The sequence below is a fragment of the Neopelma chrysocephalum genome, unplaced genomic scaffold, assembly GCF_003984885.1.
Source record: "Neopelma chrysocephalum unplaced genomic scaffold, ASM398488v2 Primary Assembly neopelma1_70, whole genome shotgun sequence".
In the NCBI taxonomy this organism is placed as follows: Eukaryota; Metazoa; Chordata; class Aves; order Passeriformes; family Pipridae; genus Neopelma; species Neopelma chrysocephalum.
In genome coordinates this window covers 1,171,741-1,191,388 of record NW_020897730.1, presented here as the reverse complement: position 1 = coordinate 1,191,388, position 19,648 = coordinate 1,171,741, and the positions used below count along the sequence as shown (strand labels likewise).

Genomic DNA, 19,648 nt, shown 5'->3' with positions numbered 1-19,648 from the left:
ATTTATGTACGCTATGCATACAAAATAGACAACCAAGGGAGAAATGTTCCTCCTTATCAAAGACTTCTATTAGATGTATCCTTCTTCTAAGCATCTGTGGACAAGTTCCCCAGAAAAGATGCCTTTCATCAACTATGGGAGCTGTTATTCGTTATCATCATCTGTTTATAATCAATGAGAACAGTTGGATGCTCAGCAGTCTTGAAAATTGAACCAATTATTTAGGTCAGTAGTTTTTAACCTTTTTCTATTTGTGGACTCTTAAGCATTTTCCACTGGATGTGAGGCACTGTTAGAAATTTTGCTCATGTAGATAGCTGTCACTTTCTTTGGCACTTACAACAAACTGTCTAGAATTTATCCCTTCCCTTACATCTCCTTATGAAAATATTCTCAGACTTCAAGCTGAAAAAAAAACCCCAAACCGCAATAGAATATATACATTTTCGGATAAATTAAAAAAAAAGAGGCTACCTGAATCCAAGCATTTTTAAGCATCTTGATAAACTATGCAAACAAAACTTTCTCAGTTTGAATCTATGCTATTTTTACAACAATCCAGGACAAGTGCAGTTCTCCACTGGCATGAGCAGTTCCTGCTCAGGTTGAGCCCTCGGGAATCCTCCCTGTCCCTGGCTGCCATGCACTCATCTCCATCATGTGTCAGCACATGCTTCTTTTCTGTTGAATGAGCTGTGCTGTGAGACCAAGAGTATTCAGGTAGGGATGAGCACCTTTAACTTAGAACTGCCACCAAAAATACTTAAGTAACACTGTACCCCAGAAGCATTTTTGGTGCTACAGTCTTCAAGAAAAATGTGAACATAATTTTGAACAGAGAGGGAGGGAGAAAATCAGAGACAAGCAAGGGATGACCCTAATTCGGTCATAATAGCACAAATTAAAATGTCCCAGTTCCATCCAGTATTTGACTTTACATTCCCAAACATGCATTATAACCAAGCAGGATGGCTTGGGGCTGCCTTGTAAAGGAGCTCTGTCTGAGGTCTAGCCACAGGTAGCTTCTGAAGTCCCACCTGAAGGTACCCTCTACTGTGCCTGGTAACCAGTAGAAGGAGAAACTGCTTCTGGCACTCATGCCTCTTGTGAAAATGGCTCTGATCACACATTTGGCTGTGTCAAAGGAGAGTCACTACAGGAAATCTAACCAAATCCAAGGATCACACACTGAACAGAGATTTGTTGGTAAGACCTTAAAATATTTCTAATGTCATTTTGGTGTTTATTGTAATTATAGTTACTGGGATACACAGCAATTATATATATTTGATTGTATCTCCATTAGACTATGGTACTGCAGATATGCTTGTACAGCCAGTGTGAACACAGAAAAGTCTCATTAAACAGAGAAGGCTCTTAAGGTTCCAAAGCAGCTCAACCTCTGGTCTCAGATTAGGCAATGAAGCAGCATACCTAGGTCAGCCCTGTGGAGGCTTTGGTAATGCCTAACACAAATCCTCTGGGAAACACTCTGAACCAACAACTGGCAAAAAACTTTAAAAAAGTAACTGCTGAAAAGATGCCTAAAAAAAAGAAAGGGTTGGAATGAGCCAAGACCCTTCCTGGTTTTAATGAAAAAAACCTTTAGGCCTGACTACTGTATTTAAATTAAATCTATTTGCTTTTTGCACAGTTCGAATAGATGCTTTTTAATTATTGCTAATTGTTTAAGATATTGTTGTATCCCCCTGAAGATTTAAACTGAATAAATTTAATTCCTTTAAAATATCCTTCAGCTACAGGCAATACAGTAAGAAGCCCCATAGGTATGGCAGTAAAAATAACCATAAAGGCATAAGCATTTAAATGAGGAGAGCATGGAATACTTCCCACTAGACTGAAAAAAAAAAAAAGAGAGAGAGTAAAGAGACAGAAAAGAAAAGAAAGAAAGGGGGGGGGGAAAGCTATGTGTTTTGGAGACACAAGAACCAAACCATGAAACACACAGTTGAAACATTTAGGATGACTATGAAAAAGGTCTATGTTCACTTGTTAAGGAATGCGCTAAGGCAGACTAAAGCATATGAATGGCCCTTTCACAGGTCACAGATTCTATTCAGTTCTTGGACATTGTTATTATCCGACAGAAATAGATGGGCCTAATTAATATTCTGGACATACCTGAGAGAACATTCTTAAGGAAATCATCCTCTGGTGGTTTAGGTTTGTTGTGTTTTGGGGGTTTTGTTTTTTGTTGGGTTTTCTTGGGTGCTATGTGCTTTTCATTTTTGTTTTTAACAAACAGCAAATGTTACAAATAGCATCTGGTTAAAAAAAACTATGAGTACAATTTTGGTGTTAAAAGTTTAATAAAGAGTCTACTTCTGAGTATATTTGTTCATGCAAAGACTTGGATTTTTTTTATTTTAGTAAACAATTTTGTCATGTAGATTAAAGTTGAACTGCACAGTCATTTTGCAAGCAATTATATTCTTGGCACTTTTCTGAACATAATATAACAATTACCACAGCAAATGCATTTTATCAGAGTACTCCAAGCATGCAGCAGGTTAATATCAGTGTTCAGCAACTTCAGATAATATTTCTAAGATGCTAATATTTAGCCAGTTTCAAATGAGCAAACAGCTTCTGATATGAACTGAGTTCTGGTCTTTTAAGATAATGTGGTTATATAGGCCCCAATCTTATATGTATTGGGACTACTATCCCCCTTACAGAATCCTGTTAAAGTTGATGGGAGTCTGTGCAAGCAAATCCAAATGCAAGGCCAGCAGCACAGCAAGAAAGACAGTCTGATTAGAAAGTTAACATGTTGCATAGCTCCGGGTGAGGATCTTGGTGCTCACTCTGCCCGATTTGGGGTGAGCTATCCCCTCATACAGCTTGTCCATTTACCTTCTAACCTTTGCAAACATCAGCTATTCACTGAGTGTCTCTTCCTGATACCAACCACCGCACTAAAATGATTTTGTTATTAGTCTAATCTACACTGAATTTTAAAGATATGTGGTTTGGTTTCAGTTATTTGACTCCTGCTGAACAATCCCAAAAACCATAACCTCATTTTTTGAGTCTTGTTTTGCCTCACATTGTGGGAGTTTTGCTGTTGACTTCACAAGAGATCAGAAGTAGGCCCAAAAAATGTATAATATTCCAAAGTCATCCAAGCTGTATCACTGCATTTTGAATTCAGGACACTGCTTCAATACAGTGACTTGTTGTTCTCATCTTAAATGTCTGGATGGCATACAAATATAGATAAAAGTAGATGACTAATTATCACATCTATTCTCAAGGCATGCATGGAGGGAAGGCAATAAAGAGGAGGGGAAGTTTGTGGGTTACTCCCACACATAAATCCTCTATGTGTCAATGGGTGAATAGACACTACTTTAGTCTATTGTGCAAGGCTGTTTTATAACAACAATAAGCTGAAACAGAGAAGAAACTACATTAGAAAGGCAAATATCAAAATACATCACTACTAAAATGCCTGCAGGTAATCAAGTAATTCAGTTCTGTAGTACACCCAGAAACAGGAGTCAAGTGTTTTGTACTCAAACCTTAATATGGCATATGTGGAAAAAAAAATCCCATTGAAATAAATAGACCTATTCATTTCAGAGACAGTGAAAAAGAGACGAACTTTCTTTGTCTTGCCACTTTAGGGCCCCTTGATAGCATTTTCCTTTTTTATTGTCTTTTAGATATAGATGCCCCTCTGCTTAAGTATCACCACAGCTACCAGTAACAAATACCTAAATATATAACAGATGCATAAGTGCATCTTGGGATAAATACATTATGGACAATTAACTGTCATCATACCCCTCAATTACATTTTCACCCGCTCCTGTAGTGTACACCTGTGGCTTGTTAGTAATGCAATAAGTGTTGTAAAGCAACTCTAAGGTTCAAAGGTAGCGCCGCAAAAATCTGTTTTCCTCTCTTTTCTTAAATGTGCATTACATAAATGTGAAAACAGAGAAACAAACACAAGAAAAAAGAACACTATCTTTTCTTTTGCTGACTGACACTGTTGATCAAGTGAAAATTTTTCACTTTCCTCTTATATCACATAAGAAAGACCATCTGCATGAAATATTGGACCTGATTCTGAATTCACTAATGCAGAAATTAACCCAGAAGCAGCAATCAAAACTCACTTTAGCACAGTTTGTAAAATTATTTTAAATGTCACATAACTCATCTATGAGGGGATAATATAATGACCACAAACATTATTTGAGAAAATTTTGTAATGCACATAATTTTTAATAAAAAGTCAAAAAGCTTGTTAAATTAAATTAATTAAATTAAAACTGAAACACTTCTAGGCTACGGTACAATTAAGTATGCAACTTTGCAAAATGGATGTTTTTATAAGTTAAAGTAGCTACTGGATATCCTTACTATAACCACACTTAAATCCATAATAATTCCTGCAAGGATTATTTGTTATTAAGTATGTGAGTGGCATAATTCAGTTAACTCTGTATATGACATTGATGGAGTGCCTGTAAAGAAAAATATTAAACAAAAATATACTGTACAAATGGTCTTATAATTGTAGCTAGAGCCAAATCCAGAACAGAAATACCCCTCTCAGTTAATATCCCAATGGCATTAACACATTTGTGTGGCTGCTCTGTTTGTTTATGTATGTAGTCTTATATGGTCAACATTAAGATTTTTTTATTCCTATCCTGCACTTTTCCAACCTTATTTACTACCTCCCTCTGTCAATACCTCTGGAGTACTGCACTACTTGTTTAGGGAGGGAGCATAGGAAACCAGAGACTTTCCTGTGCTTCAGCAGGAACAATGGGGTGATCTTTGAAAAGGTGACATTGACTGCTCCCCTGACCTCTGTGCACCGCTTGGCCAACATACAAGGAATCACCCCAAAATCTCATGTGCTGGAGTCCAGATGACTCACTTCATGATCAGGTTGCCTGAAGCACCCCGGCAGGGACAGGCTGGAATACCTGTCCCCGTGCTACAGACTCCACCTCCCACCCACTGCTGCACCCCTTCTGGATGATGCATCCAGCAAGTCCCAGGCATGGTCCATGGAGCAAAACTACTCCCACAGAATTACTTCATCAACCAGGAGAAGGAAATGTTATAATTCTTTTTGGTTCAAGACTTTCAGGGTAGACGGGACACAACTGGTCATACCTCTGGTGCTGATCCAAGACAAACCAGGCTATTAGGACTTTCCAGCTACATTGTCACTGCTTTTTGTCTGACCTCAGTACTGATAGAGTGAATCAACTGAGTAAAGCTAATCTTATCCCTTGTTGATTCAGGGGCAGTGAGATGTTCACATATTCACCAACAAATTTCAGCGGAGGTTCTTAATCGTTTTTTTCCTTTTGGTAAAAAAAAAGTCTTTTTTTCAAGTCTTCACGTAGCTTTTCCCAGATCATTTATATATGTAAAAGTCAATAACTTTATCTGTATAATGAACAATGGTACCACTTCTATAGATTTTGGCAGCTCTCTTTAATTGTGTTGGTTTTTTTCTTTGCCTGTCTTTTAAAAGTTCTGGGAAGGTGAGTCGAAGGATACGACACTGTGGTATTCACAGAAAACATTCAAGAGCTGCATTTTGTTCTATGTCCCGAGTGACTTACCTGAGAGACACTGAGAGGCTGGAAGTTGGGCTGCAGAATTAATGAAGAATATTACAGGTGTTTATTTATAGGTGAGAATCAAATATGCCTGGGTTGACCAACAGTGACTCAGGGATTGTCAAATAGCAACATTTCAATGTGTTCAAGCAGCCCTGTGAAGAACTGGGTTAGCTGACTAAGTGGTAACAGTGACTGGCCAGTCAGCATAAGCTGTGATGAGTTATGTCATCTTACTTTACTAAATCCATAGTCTCAAAAGAGTTTAATCACAGTTGGATGACATGAAGCCAAATACAAATTGCCTTGCTTAGCAAAGACCGTCAGCTAACTTGCCTTTGTGCTACCACATATGAACTAAATATCATAAAGTGAACCATAGAAAGAATAAGAGAAGAGACATAAACACAAATATTTGGAAACTGTTAGGATTAACTATGGGGAAATACTTAGCAGAAACAGGAGAGGAAATAACTGTTAAATTGAGAAAATCCTTTCTGATACATGCTGTATGCAAATCCTCTGATATTTGGATGCTTTGCTGCATTTCTGAAAAACCTAGAGAGCACCAAGCAGCAGAAAAATACATTACAAAGACTAACGCTGCATGATCCAGGAACTGGACTGGATGATCTAATTGGACGCTCATTTCTAGCAATTTTTTCCTTGGAATTACTACTACTTTTGCTAAAAAGCACCATTAAAAACAATAACAAAACCCCTATGTCCTTCCTGTCTCTGGTCTTTTTTTTTAAATCATTTTATTAGGAATTTTATCAAAATACATCTTTAGGACTTTAACTTATTTAATGATGATAGGAAACACCCAAATGTCTATTGTATAAGCATTTTTGTTGACTAGCCAGGGCAAAATTAGTATCAGTAGCATTTACATTGTTCTATAAATGGCCTGAGCAAAATCTCATAACAAATCCACAGTGTAGTCGGAACTCATCTGTTCTTTGCACTTCCTACTTTGCAGATGAGACAGTCTCAAAAGACAGGGTAGGCTGAAGACTGGTTGGACAACTCTATAAGTGAAGTCTCAAGACTCTTGTCATTCTAGCTGTCTAAATTACTTAAACAGGACTCAGAGGAATTTAAAGGGGAGAAACGACATGACAAACAATTATATTCTAACACACTATTTATAACAATGCCCTTTCAGATTATTGTTCCACTCAGACTGACACATTACTGTAATCCCAGGGATGAATCAAGGGACTTAGAGTTAGATCGTGCACAGCTTGTAGGCATAAAAAAAATACGAATAAAGAACTGACATTCAGGAAATATAGAGCGACTCAAGGATAAATTCTGCTGGGATGAGCTTAATTTATCAATGTCAATAACAACGGTGAACACATCGCAAGAATACATGCATATTAATTGAAAATAACTCAGATTAAATCACTGCAGTTTGACATTTTGAGATAGGCACTTTATCTTTTCAAGAAAGAGAGCACTATAAAATCTTTAATCTGAAAACACATCTTAATTGCGTGTTATCACCTCCTAATTGCTTCTATATTATATTAAACATTTTGCTAATTACTAGCCTGATCATGGTGTAAATAGCTTGAGGCTAGAGCTCATAACCAGCTGAAGACAACTGGGCACAATGAGGGCCACAAAGAAGTTTATCACTTCGGTGTATTATCGTGGACTTCCATCATTATCAGTGTCTATCACTCTTTATCTCTGCTTCCCTTGTGAGATAAAGAAGAGAGACAATAATGTAGATCAGAGGTTGAGTTGCATTTCAGTTAATCCATCTATTTCTAGCTCTAGATTTCTAATATTCCCTGGGGACAAAAGTTGTCTGCCTACTGCTGTCACTAATCTACTGCTCGAAGACTGAGGCCAGAATGCTATTTGCTCTACCACAAGACTGGGTAATGGAGGCGCTCCCGGACAGCTGGAAGTGCGTGCTGCATCCAAAACCAAAGGACATGGATGAAATACGTTGCTGTGAGCAATCTACCCACTTAGCTTCAGACCCCAAGTAATACACAGATGATACACAGGGAGAATCTGAGGCAGCAGCTTGTGAATTAATAAGAAAATTATTTACGTACAGGCAATAAAAATGCTCCTATGAAACTGTCAGGTGACCCAGCAATGCAGGCCGTCACTAATAATTTAGGTACAGCAATTGTTTAAACAATTACTGTTATCTGAAATGAGTCGACCAAAACATAATTGTTGCAGGTTTCTTGAAAGAAAAACAATTTTATCCAACACCACATTCAGGAATTAACTGACTTTTTGGGTTCCAAACTGCAAGGTAAAACACAGCTTTGTAAGAAATGACTTGCATTTCCCAAAGGAACCAACCTTAAGTAGGAATAAATCAGCACACAGGTAAACAGCTTTTCTCACCATCTCCTTGGCAGAATATAAGTTTAGTCAGTGCTAAGAGGATGTGCCGATGTGCGGTCTATGAATTTTGCTCTCTGTGTTTAAAATTAGATTTTGACTACAGCTACTTTGTCAGGGCTTGCTGTAAGATGCCAGAGGCCCAAGTTCATCTCTGTTAATAAAAGCTCACTTTTTTTGTTTGTCTTTGCACTGTGGCAACAGCAAAGAATTTACAGCTGGAGCTTCATTTGCTAGATGGAAAAACCTCACAACTTTTACTAAGTAGAAAGTTTATAAGTCAGGCAGGAAGAAAAAACTGCAAATGAGGGAATATGAAACATGGATGAATTTAGACCAGAGCATTCTCAGCTTCAAACTTTTTGTATCGGAAGACCATGTTTAGTGAAATTGTACATAAGTAATTAATCAGAAAGTAATGCTCAAATCTGAAGAAACATTCTACCTTCCTCACAGAGATAGATGCCTAATTAATGGGATGAGTGACACTTTCTCCAGTGAGATAAGAAGTACTGTCCCTGCTTAGCTCGTTGCCTTTCAGATTCCCTCTCACACCTCCTGGACACAGCTGTGGGTTGGTTTTTTTTTTCTACTCCAAGAAGTATATCACTCTCTGTTTACATAAACTCCTGATTTTCAGGAACAACATAAAATAAGTTGGAGAAGTGGACGGTGTCCCTGTCCACGGCAGAGGGTTTGGAACTAGATGATCTTTAAGATATTTTCTAACCCAGACTATTTTACGTTTGTATGAAATAAGAAGTGCTAACACCATCCCTTTGCACTACCTGTGTACCATTGGACTTGCTGCCACAGGTGCTGCCAACCTTCCAGGGTCTGTCTCTCTCCTCCCCTGTGCCTGCTGCACCCCCTTGGCCATCCCATCTCTGTAGCACTCTCCCATAGCAGCTTGATCGATCGCTTCGGTGACATGAGCTTCAGCATGACGTTGACAGGAATCCAGAGCTCTCAAAGACTTTGTGTCAAAGCTTAAGAAACTGGGCTTCTTGTTAAAAAAAAAAAAAAAAGAGGAATGAAATAAAGCACAGCTATCCTGAAGCAAGCAATGATGCACAGCTGTTTTATTGCCTGGTACGGGTAAGACATTTTTAGGGAATATATTCTGTCTTTTAAAGAGCCCAGGGCAGAAGGCCCTGGATTTGTTTCAGCTGCCAGAATCCTCTTACTCTTTCTTTGTTTCTAGGCTGTGTCTGTTTAAAGTGTCTCAGACTCTTTCTTCAGCTCCTAAGCAGTTTTTATAGGTGCCTGTGTTCTCCCCAAGAATTCCTTAATTTGCCACTTCCTCTTATGGCTATGGGAAAGCCATGCTGTATTCTTGTCTTCCTTTGTATCTGAAGTGAGGAGAGGGAGATATTTCCCAGAAGAATAAATATTCTGCCGTAACAGGTTGGTGCAAGGCTGGGCCCCCTGTGTGATGGTAGGCAATTTCAAGAATACCTTGTACTTACACACAAGGGTGCACACAACTTAAAGGCAAGGCTGTACCACACAATACACAACTTCCAAGGGCTCATTTCTGCAGTTGTATTTTAAGCCCATGCTACAGATGAATTTTATGATATTTGCTTGTTTGTGTTTTCTCCTCTGTGTTAACGTATATTATCTCCACAGCCACTAATTCTTGATATAAATGATGCTAAGCAGTAAAGTATGGTCCATTAACTTGATTTTTAAAAGTATCTAAAATTTACGCAGTGATTTAAATAATAATATAAATTATATTAAGTACGTGCAGCAGCAGAGGGTACGGCCTCCTAAACAGAATGAATTTCTCCTTGGAGAGCACTGATTAGTTCATTTTTCCTAATGAATCTTTCGTTGTAGTCAGAAGTTCCTTTTTTTCCCCCTCACTGTCTCACTTATGAAGCATGCATATGTATATATGTATGTTCCATTTATACATTTGATAGCTAGATTAAGTAATATCCTACTTCACCTCCAGAAAGGGCACAGCACTTCTCAAGGAGGCAGCTGCATTTCTTAGGAGGGGGAAACTGAGGCCAAGGCACTCCACCCATGGATCCTCCAGCTGCTCAATCTATGGGCCAGCCACTTCCAAGCATATAATTCATGGCTAAAATACACTCTGCAGAAAAGTGGATGGATACTGCTGCTTCTCTCAGTACAATTTATTGTTGAGGCCAATTAGAAAGTGTTACCCCTTAAGACTGATGTAGCCAGCATTTCTCCCGCTCTGTCAAAAAAGTGTAGCAGATGGTTTTGCACTGCCTTCTCCAGCATCTAGTGATGCCCCCCTGCTTCAGTTCTCCCCTCACTCTGCGTATTCACACCATTTTCCCCCAGGGCAGGGTGAAGGAGAGAGAAGTTCCCCGTTCCCTCATAAGTGCTTTACGTGCTCCTAGAAGACAGGCTGCCATCTGGCCTAATGAGCTTTGGAACAAACTGCCTTTAAGACAACTTTCCTTTACCTGCAGTGACGCTCCTTTGGTGGTTGTTTACCAGCACCCCGGTCAATTAGGCTGAAGTTTAAGATGCATCACAGTTGTTGGTTTTTTCCCCTAGAAATATCAATGTAGGTAGTGTTTTCCAATAAGTGGACATTAATTCATGCTGAATTACAGTGGGATTCCCAAGAAACTACGTATGAATACTGAAAGAAATCATTATGATTAATGATATAATTTATATGTGCATGTTGATGAAAGAATCATAATCTAGAGTAAATTAGTAGAGATTTATGTACTAATAATTTTGTTGTGCTCTAAGGTCCAGATGAAAACCAACTAAGTGATGTTGTATTGACATCCAGTTCATATTAGCATATCTTAAAGCGATAGTATAATAGTATCAAATAAACAATTTCTAATGCGTATTAATTCCATTTAACTTTTGTCCCCCCCTCCCATAATCTATATTTATGGCATTGATAGGGATAAGGTTTCATCCCTTTTATCTTCACACACATGCCAAAGAGTCAATGTGAATGAGATGACTGAAAATATTTAAACATAAAATAGCTGACTTTTAAAAGAGAAGAGTAAATTAACTGACCTGATCCATCCACATACTTCTGAGTGCGTGAAGGCCATGTGGCTGCACGCAGGGAAGAGGAATTTCATGCCTTTCAGGACAGCTGGTGCAGCTCTCCCCAAATCCCACAGTGCCCCAGGTCAGTGCCCAGGACAGCCATGGCAGCACCCTACACACCCCTGGCCACCCACAGCGCTGCAGACGGCAGCACCTCGCCAGCCATCACAAATGCACAGCACAATCTTTGATATCTTAAATGCAGCCTTTATTGCTTACTGCAGATAATGCAGCCCTGCATCGGGAGAACTGAGGCCAAGAAGTGAATTCGTGCTTAGTTTTCCATACAGGAAAACACCAGCAGAAGCATCTTTCTTACTGGCAATATTTTTTCAAGTGCTTATTTCATAAGTGGAGTGCAACTGAAGCTGAGGGTAGTATGGGCCTCTTCAAAACTGTGTGGCAGAGGCCATGGACCAGTGTCACACAGTCACCTTGTGGGATTTGAAACGCCAGCTCATGGTAAACACATAAAGTACAGTGCATTACTTAATATTCTAAAGAGATGGCTGTGAATTGTTTTACATTAATCACTAAAGCAAATGTTTATAAAATGCATCTCTGTATAATAACTAACTGATCTTACCTCTGAAATTCTTATGCAAAATAGAAAGTGGAATGTAAGTGAAATTATCTACGCCAATTTATTTTTAAAAACAAGGATAAATGGCTGACCTAGCAAAATCTGTGATATTTTTTTCCTAGGGTGCTTTTAGTACTTAATCATACTTTTCAAATATTTTTTTTAAAGAAGTGGTACAATCTCATCAAAATAGTCTTATGTTTTTGTAATAAGATACATTATCAATCTATATCAACTCAGATAGGACTCCTCTTCAAGGAATTCAGAGCCTAAACTGTTTGCAGTTTTCAAGAAGAAAACATTCCCTGAGCTATGTGTCCAAGACTGTAGTGATGTGATCCAACAGCAGGACTACTACTGTATATCAGTAATTTAAACAAGATCCAGAATTTTTCCTCCTGTATCCTCCCTTTTAAGTTACGTATTTTAACTTTTTGCTGCTAGGGACATAGTTTTGTAGCACAAAACTGAATACTAGAGGCAACATTTAAATTTTATACGAGCTTGGGTATATCTGTTCATAACAAAGCCTGCTGGAGGAATTAACTCTCTTCTACAGGGAACCCAATGTGAATTTACAAAGGAGAAATTACGAATAACAACATTTCTAATGAAAACCAGACTGTGGTCTAGCCATTTTACCTAGCTATTACTTATGGAACCTGTAGCCACCACTAGATGTTATGCGGAATACCTAACTAATTTTCAAAATCCTCACTTAAACCTTAATTCAAGGGAGAGACCTCTTGATCTTACAAAAGGCATTATTGCCGGAGATTAAACTGCCTGATGCTATGTATTGTTCTAGCTGTAGTCAAGAGGGAATATTAATTGAGATGTTCCATGGATTACAGTGTGTATTCCACAGTGGTTCACATGTTTCCTGGTGGTCTTTCCAACAAGAATAGCATAAATGAGGGGAATAAGACGGGTCATTTTGAACCTTAGTTGTTAAGCCATTGTTCTGTTGTGCACAAAAGGTAATGCTTGGTTGATTTGCTTTATTTCTGAGTTGTTCTGATTTTTTCCCTGTGCACCTAATCTCTGCCACTTCCTCTGTGAGTCATCAGCAGCTGGACCCAGTGAAACCACAGGAACTAGCTCCTGGTAAAGAGCTCTAATGGTGCTATTACTCAAGTTCAATTCTCTTTAAGCCTAGTAAAGAAGCATCATGAGTCATATGGTACAGACAAGAGTTCTTTTGCATTTGCTTCTTTAGGAAAATCAAAACCCATGCCTTGCTTTTTTCAGAGTGATTACAATGGTTGTCTCTTATACCTATCTCACTCTGCCTGTCCTTTGCAGCAACGAAGTGTCATTTTCCTTTCAATTCCTCATTATTTTTTCTTGTACTGTTGCAGTTGCACTGCCTATAATTTAAAGACAGTTCTTAAAAATGAAACAAAACAAAAATTCACCATCATTTAGCTCTCTCTCCTTTCTGGTTGTTTTCATTGCACAGAAGTGCAATGTGACTCACACCTTCGATTCAGCTGATTTGATTAGTTGTTGCTGCCATACACCTGGTGCTGTCACCACAGTAGTCTGTATTTGTGGCATACATTCCTGCTGTCTGACAGAACAGGTGGATATTGTATAGTAGATTGAAAAGAATGGTTTTAATCGTAATTGTTCTGCATCCCTGCTTACACAAACTCAGCAAAAGTTGGGTCTATAAAATGAGTCTTATGATTTGCCTTCAGTAAATAGGGTGGTCAAGTATCTTATTTTAAACTAAAGCCAAATTTTTAACTTCAGAAGAGAATAAACTCCTCAGATAAACTTTACAGTAAAATGGCTGGAAATTTTTTATAACTTTTTTTAATTTCTGATTCTTAGGCATTTCTATACAAGACAATTTGAAGACTTCAGAGAGCGCTGGGGAATCTCTTTGACTCTTGGTAGGAGTTCCTTTCCTCTCCTTCAATTAAAACAAGTCATTCTTAACATTTAAAAATGGTCCTTATTAAAAGAATGTCTCAGTTATTATCCTCTCAGACTAGCGCTTTGCCTTCTGATGAAGTCTTGCATGCTGGTTGAAGGAGGTTTACTTGAATTGTAATGCAATGCTGCTCAGGGATGGATAGTCTGTAACGCTGGGCAGCAGGAAAAGAAACGGAGTTTATTTTTCAGATTGTTGAATGGAGGGAACTATATGGCAGTTGAAAAAGATCTTCTTGCAAAGTGTAGGGGTACCTCTGATCATACAGGTCTTTGAATCATCCTTTAAACATGAAATGGGAAGAACCTAAAATCCCACATGCTTCCCGAGTCAAAAGTACTTCAGTGAAAAACTGAGGGACAGTACAAGTACCATTAAAGTGGTAGGAAGAAATGGAGACCCCAAATACGGAAAATATGAAACCTCTCAAGGAGAGATAAAATGCAATTGTAGTCTCTCTAAATCAGAGAGTTTATTTATTAGCACAGTTGTATTTTAATGAATTAAGAGTTCCAATACAGACACTCCCACATATCACAAGAGACACACAAGAGTCTGCACCCTGATGTGAGCCCGTGTGGAGCTGCAGGCTGAGGCTGCTGTCACCACTGCTGCTGATGGCAGTACTTGGCAAGAAGTTTGAAAATCATAGTCCTAAGGGATGAACAGTTTTCCCTCTCATTCAAGATAATTTTTAGGCAAGTAGTGCGACTCATCTAAAGCACACACATTATTCCTCTGGTTTGAACAAAACCAAATGTTTTGATGTTTTCATACAATAAATGCCATCTAAATACCAATTTACCAGCAGTGCCAAGATTTAAAATTGATTACTTCTGCCTATTTCTCCAGCTAGCTATTAAATTTGCAGCAGATTGTAAATCATGGTTCTGTAGAGGAAAAATCCAACAAATATTTGAAGACAATATTGTGCACATTTTTAATGTGCACTTCAAATATGCACATCTGAGGTGCTGTGTTACGGAAGAATTTTTCTTAAAGCAGGAAAAAGGCATAATGAGACAAAATTTTAGGCAGACTATGATTCTACATTTTGGAAGTTTCCACAAAGTTTTATGGCATCTATTTCAAATTAATATTTCATTAAACTAATTTCATGTGCTATCTTTAGAATGATTAATTTGATACGTTACTTCAGGTTTTACCTTTTGTCTATACAGCCCACATTAGTGTTTTGGAATCATGCTACCAATGATTTTTCAACTCTCAGGTACATAAGAGGATAGGATGGAACCAAAGAGCTTTCAATTTTCATCCACTTCTAACAGATGTATTTGATTTATAGTAGAAGCTGGTTTCATATTCTTAAAAATGTTGTAAACAATTTGCAGCTGCTTGATTTTTTGATGCCATCATAAATATTCATGATCTTTTTCCAAGATCTACAAATATAAGGTGACCTTAGACAAAAAAAAAAAATCAGACTTGGGTGGTACAGAGTGTTAAGTCATTGCTTTTTCACCTTTCTAAAAACTACAGAGACAGCTGCAAAGTGTGAGCTCAACATCACATACAGGGTTTCTGGAAAATGTAGTGCCATGTATTTTAAACAGAAACAATGAAAAGCCACTGCACTAAAGCTATGCTAGCAGAGAGCCTGATGACACAGTTTGGCATGAACATAGTGGCCTGGCAAGAAGTCACTGCATCTGTAATCAATAGCTCTGAACGTGACCTTTAATAACGTTAGTAAACATTTTTCAGCATGTCATAGCACAGTTTTCTGACCATAATGGAAAGGAAAGGGAATGACTGCTGGAAAATGGATGGAAGCATTAAAAAAAAAAATAATAAGAAAAGCAAAACTGGCAAATGGCAAATCTGACTATTCTGTTTGCAAACTTATTAAATGTTCAGCAATTAAAACTGACACTAAAGCATACAAAAAATATTACATTGTGTCATATCTTACTACGCAATAGGATATTGTATTATCATAACTTTATGTAACTAACAGGTACATTTTGCTCACCCTTCAGCAAAGCTCTCTCTGTTTCTTTACCCCCTTTAGATTTTCTCCTTCACTATTTTCACAAACTATCTAAAACAGGAACGTTTGTGTTTCAGGTGAAATTTTCATATTTTTTAAGATTAATTGTAGAGAGTATATGGAGACAGTAATTGCATCAGTACCTCAAGCCAGTCAGATAAGCCGGGGATGGGAAGGTAGGGGGTCCTGACTAAAATGAGAAGATGTAAGAAAAGACTTGAGAAGGTGAAATAATTCCACTCAGGAAGATGCAGGACTTTGAGGGTGTTGATCTTCAGTGGCATAAATTGCTTAAAGTGATGCTGAATTACACCATCTTGCCTTAAACATTTGGGTCATCTGATATGTAATTTAAGCATGGCCTATGAGACTCAAATTTCTAATGATACATCTCAGCAAGTAATGACTAAAATGACACATCAGTGACAAAAACCAGGATTTGTCCCAAAATTCATAGAACACATTTTATACTAACGCACTGCATCCACAACACATCTTTTTCCTGGGGTATTCACAAGGTTTAAATAAATTACAGGTAATATTTTCATAAGTACACATATGATTTAGAAATACATGCCCCATTTTTTAAATTGAAGGAAAGTGTTTAAAGTGATTTCAAAGGGATTGAGGTGATGAAACACTATAAAAAGAATCCTACCAAGCTTCTTTTATGTTCAGTATCTGACCATAAATGCTTAGATGTCCCTTTGAAGGTCAGGGAGATCTAATGTACTAAGCATCCAAGTTGCTTTCAGAACAGTGAATTAGACCCCTAAATAACATAAGTGATTCTGAAAATGAGATCTAACAAAATCCTGTAGATATGTTGGGTTTAGTAAGGGTATCTGAAAGACTCACCTGGAAGTCTTAACAACTTTAGAAGCCCTTGACAAACTCCTATAGTCTTTATGTATCAACATCAGAATGTAAATTGAATACAGTCCTGTAAACAGAAAGAACAATATAAGTTGATCTGTCTTTCAGTGTTTATTCCCAGCCTGAAAGAAAAGTTAAGAAAAATCCAAATAATTTCAGAATAATTCCCTCATACTCAGCAATATCAATGTCATATAGCTCAAAACCAAGCAGCACAGTGAAAATTGCACCACAACAATGCCATCACTACTGCCTCCCCTTTCAGGTTTCAGAAAACTTATATTGAGACTAATGAGAAAACTTTCACTCCAAATAAAGAGATTAAGAATAATCTACTGAGAACTGAAACAAGTTTATGTTTTGATATATTTCTATATTTTTTTTCTGATGTGAAGTCTTTTAAGAGAAGACAGCAACATACGAGTTATATATCAAACTGATTATTCATTTTTATAGGACTCAATACTCCAATATAAAAAGTCTAAATTTCTTTTTTCTCTCTGTGGCTTTAATACAATTTGTCTTATGCCTATAAAGCCTGGAGAACTGGTGCAATAAATTAAGGAAACATATTTGACAAATAAGTAGACATTTTCCAAGTCAATTTTTAACTGTGTATATGAAGATTTTTCATGACAGTGAACACTATTTAGACAACAGAACGATCTAAAGAAAGTGTTCATTGTTGGAAGAAAATTAAGGGAGTACCTCTGCTTGATTTTCCACGAGAATATCGGTCAGGTAAGCCTTATCCTTCTGAGAGTGCTCTGGATGGTTGGATGTATTATTTGTTAGTGTTTCCTACACCAAACGTGGGAAGCATGAAACACTTGGGTAGAAATGTGGTTAATATGGAACCATGCCTGGGTACCTTTATGATTTTTCCCCTTATGCACCTAAACCATACTTTTATGAAAGCTACTTTTGGAGCTGGATAAACTGCACAGAGAGATATTTTATTTTAAAATTAAAAAAAAATCAAGCCTGATTCTCAGCTAGTCACATCCTTTTTACATTTCACAGACATGACATGTCATTAGGAAATGGTGCTACTCTTGGTTACATTGGCATGTCATGTTACAGTACATTAGAAAACATGATGTGCTGACATAACCATGCATGACCATTATCCGAATGACACGTTAAATTCTGGCAGTTCAGAAAGAGGCACATTTAGGTCTCAGTACACATATTTTGCACATATCATAATCTACACAAGCAAAGTGTAAAAGATTGGAAAAAATACAAAGGAAATAGTGCAATCATGAAGTTAAATCATGCTTTATTCAGTGTTCGTCCAAATTCACATCTCAGTCTGCCCTTATATTGCACATGTAGAGTTTTGAGCACAGTCCCTAATTGAACATTTATGCAAAACAAACCTCAAACAAATATAAATAATTATCTTTGAATACTAGAAGAAAACAGAATTACTCTTTATTACCTCCATAGCTGTTACAGTTGATCTTTATATTTTATCGGTTCTCGACTTTTGGTGTGCGTTAACATCTGGGACTCATCATGCTGTCCGGCATTTCAACAGAAATGATGTCACTGGTGCCAAATACTTTGACAAACATGGCTACTGCATAAATCCAAAGAACTGAAAGACCAAACAAATTATGTTTACAATTAGAAACAAAATGAGTCGTTTGTACCATAAGTTTAAGTATGTTAAAGACAGACTTTCTTTCCAGAAGGAAGACATTGACTGAAAACTGTAAAAGCAAGCAATTCTTTTTTTCCCTCTCTCTGACAGTCTGGAGGAGCTTTTGATCTTCCACTGTCCGTTACAACCTTGGGGAAGGTTAAGTTAACCCTTTGAACAAACATTCCTACCAGCATCCAATTCACTCAAAGTAACTTAATCACCAGCTAACTTGAATTCAAATTGCTCTAGAAAACATGAACTGACATAACTTAGCTCTGATGAAAAGGAAATTAAAACGGCTGAATTTGATGTTGACATGCACTGAGGGGCCCAAACTCCTGATTCCAACTTTGGAGACACCAGGCAGTGTGATTTCATTACACAGAAGTGTTGGTGCACAGTTGGCCAAGGTGCAAGTTGTGTGCCAGTCGTGCAGAGACCCACAACAGTGACTTCCTCTTGCAGTGCTGACTGGAGGCAGTGTAGGACAGGACAGCATCAGAGGACAGCCCTGTGCAACTCTGTCATTTCCCACCCTGGTGAGGGAGCAGAGGCAGCAACTGCAGAAAGCACTTCAAGTACTATCCCTTTTCTTCCTGTGCACCCATCCAAAACCGAGCAGGATTTTCAAGAATTGTTTTGTTAAAGATATAATTCAAAAGGGAATTATTCAATTCAGTATTGACCACTCCCACCAGGAATTCATAAAAGCAGCATGGCTTTACCAGTCTGACAGGGTAGAGATGCAGGAGACTTCAAGGACACAGGTTTATCAAGCAGAATAGCACTATAAGCTCTGCATTTCTCTGCTGCCAGCGTGTATCTACCGTTACAGGAGTTGTGATCAGTGATTTCTCCAAAAAGAGTGTAAACAAAGGAGGATGATTAAAGGAGGCAGAGAAGCACCAGTTCCTGCTATCAGGCCTAAACCTGGCACTGCAGCAGTTCCAAGGGGTGATAATTGCACGGGGAATTTCTGTGACATAGACACTAATTCACGTTATATTCAGCTTAACCATGTAACCACCAAACAGCTGTAAGCGAGATGGGATGTACATACCAAGATATGTTTACTACCTAAAAAAGACAGACAATAATCTTAGCTGAGACTTGCCAATCTCTATTTAGAAAGTAAGATGTTCAACAGAAAGATGTATTTCAGCTAACATACAAAAGAAAAGATGAGATTCTAGTTTATAAATAAAATGGCAAATAACCAAACAAATCACAACACAGCAAAGGTGTCAGATAAGGATTTGAGTCCTTTAATCACACTGCTAATAAAGTTTGAATAAAATTAGGTCACCCATCATTTATTATACCAGACAAAGTACAAGTTCAAATACTAGGCTAAAGTATTACTAACTCAGCTTTCAGTTGGCTCCAAAAGCATTCATCTGCACTTGATATTGGTGAATACTTTCACACCAGCAACTATTACTTTCAGCTCTCAGGTATAACATCTTGCACCCAGAAGTAGAAGAACACATCAGTATTTTTTCCCACATGCAGGAATACA

At 37.8% G+C, this 19,648-nt stretch overlaps 1 long non-coding RNA gene across 2 annotated transcripts in view; it reads left to right on the top strand.

Moving 5' to 3' along the window:
• LOC113969078 overlaps positions 1-19,648 on the top strand; it is a 38,617-nt gene that overhangs the window by 16,777 nt on the left and 2,192 nt on the right. For both annotated transcript variants that reach the window (XR_003534738.1, XR_003534739.1), the window contains exon 2: positions 13,489-13,550. This is a non-coding gene — a long non-coding RNA (uncharacterized LOC113969078). The remainder of the gene's footprint in view (positions 1-13,488; positions 13,551-19,648) is intronic.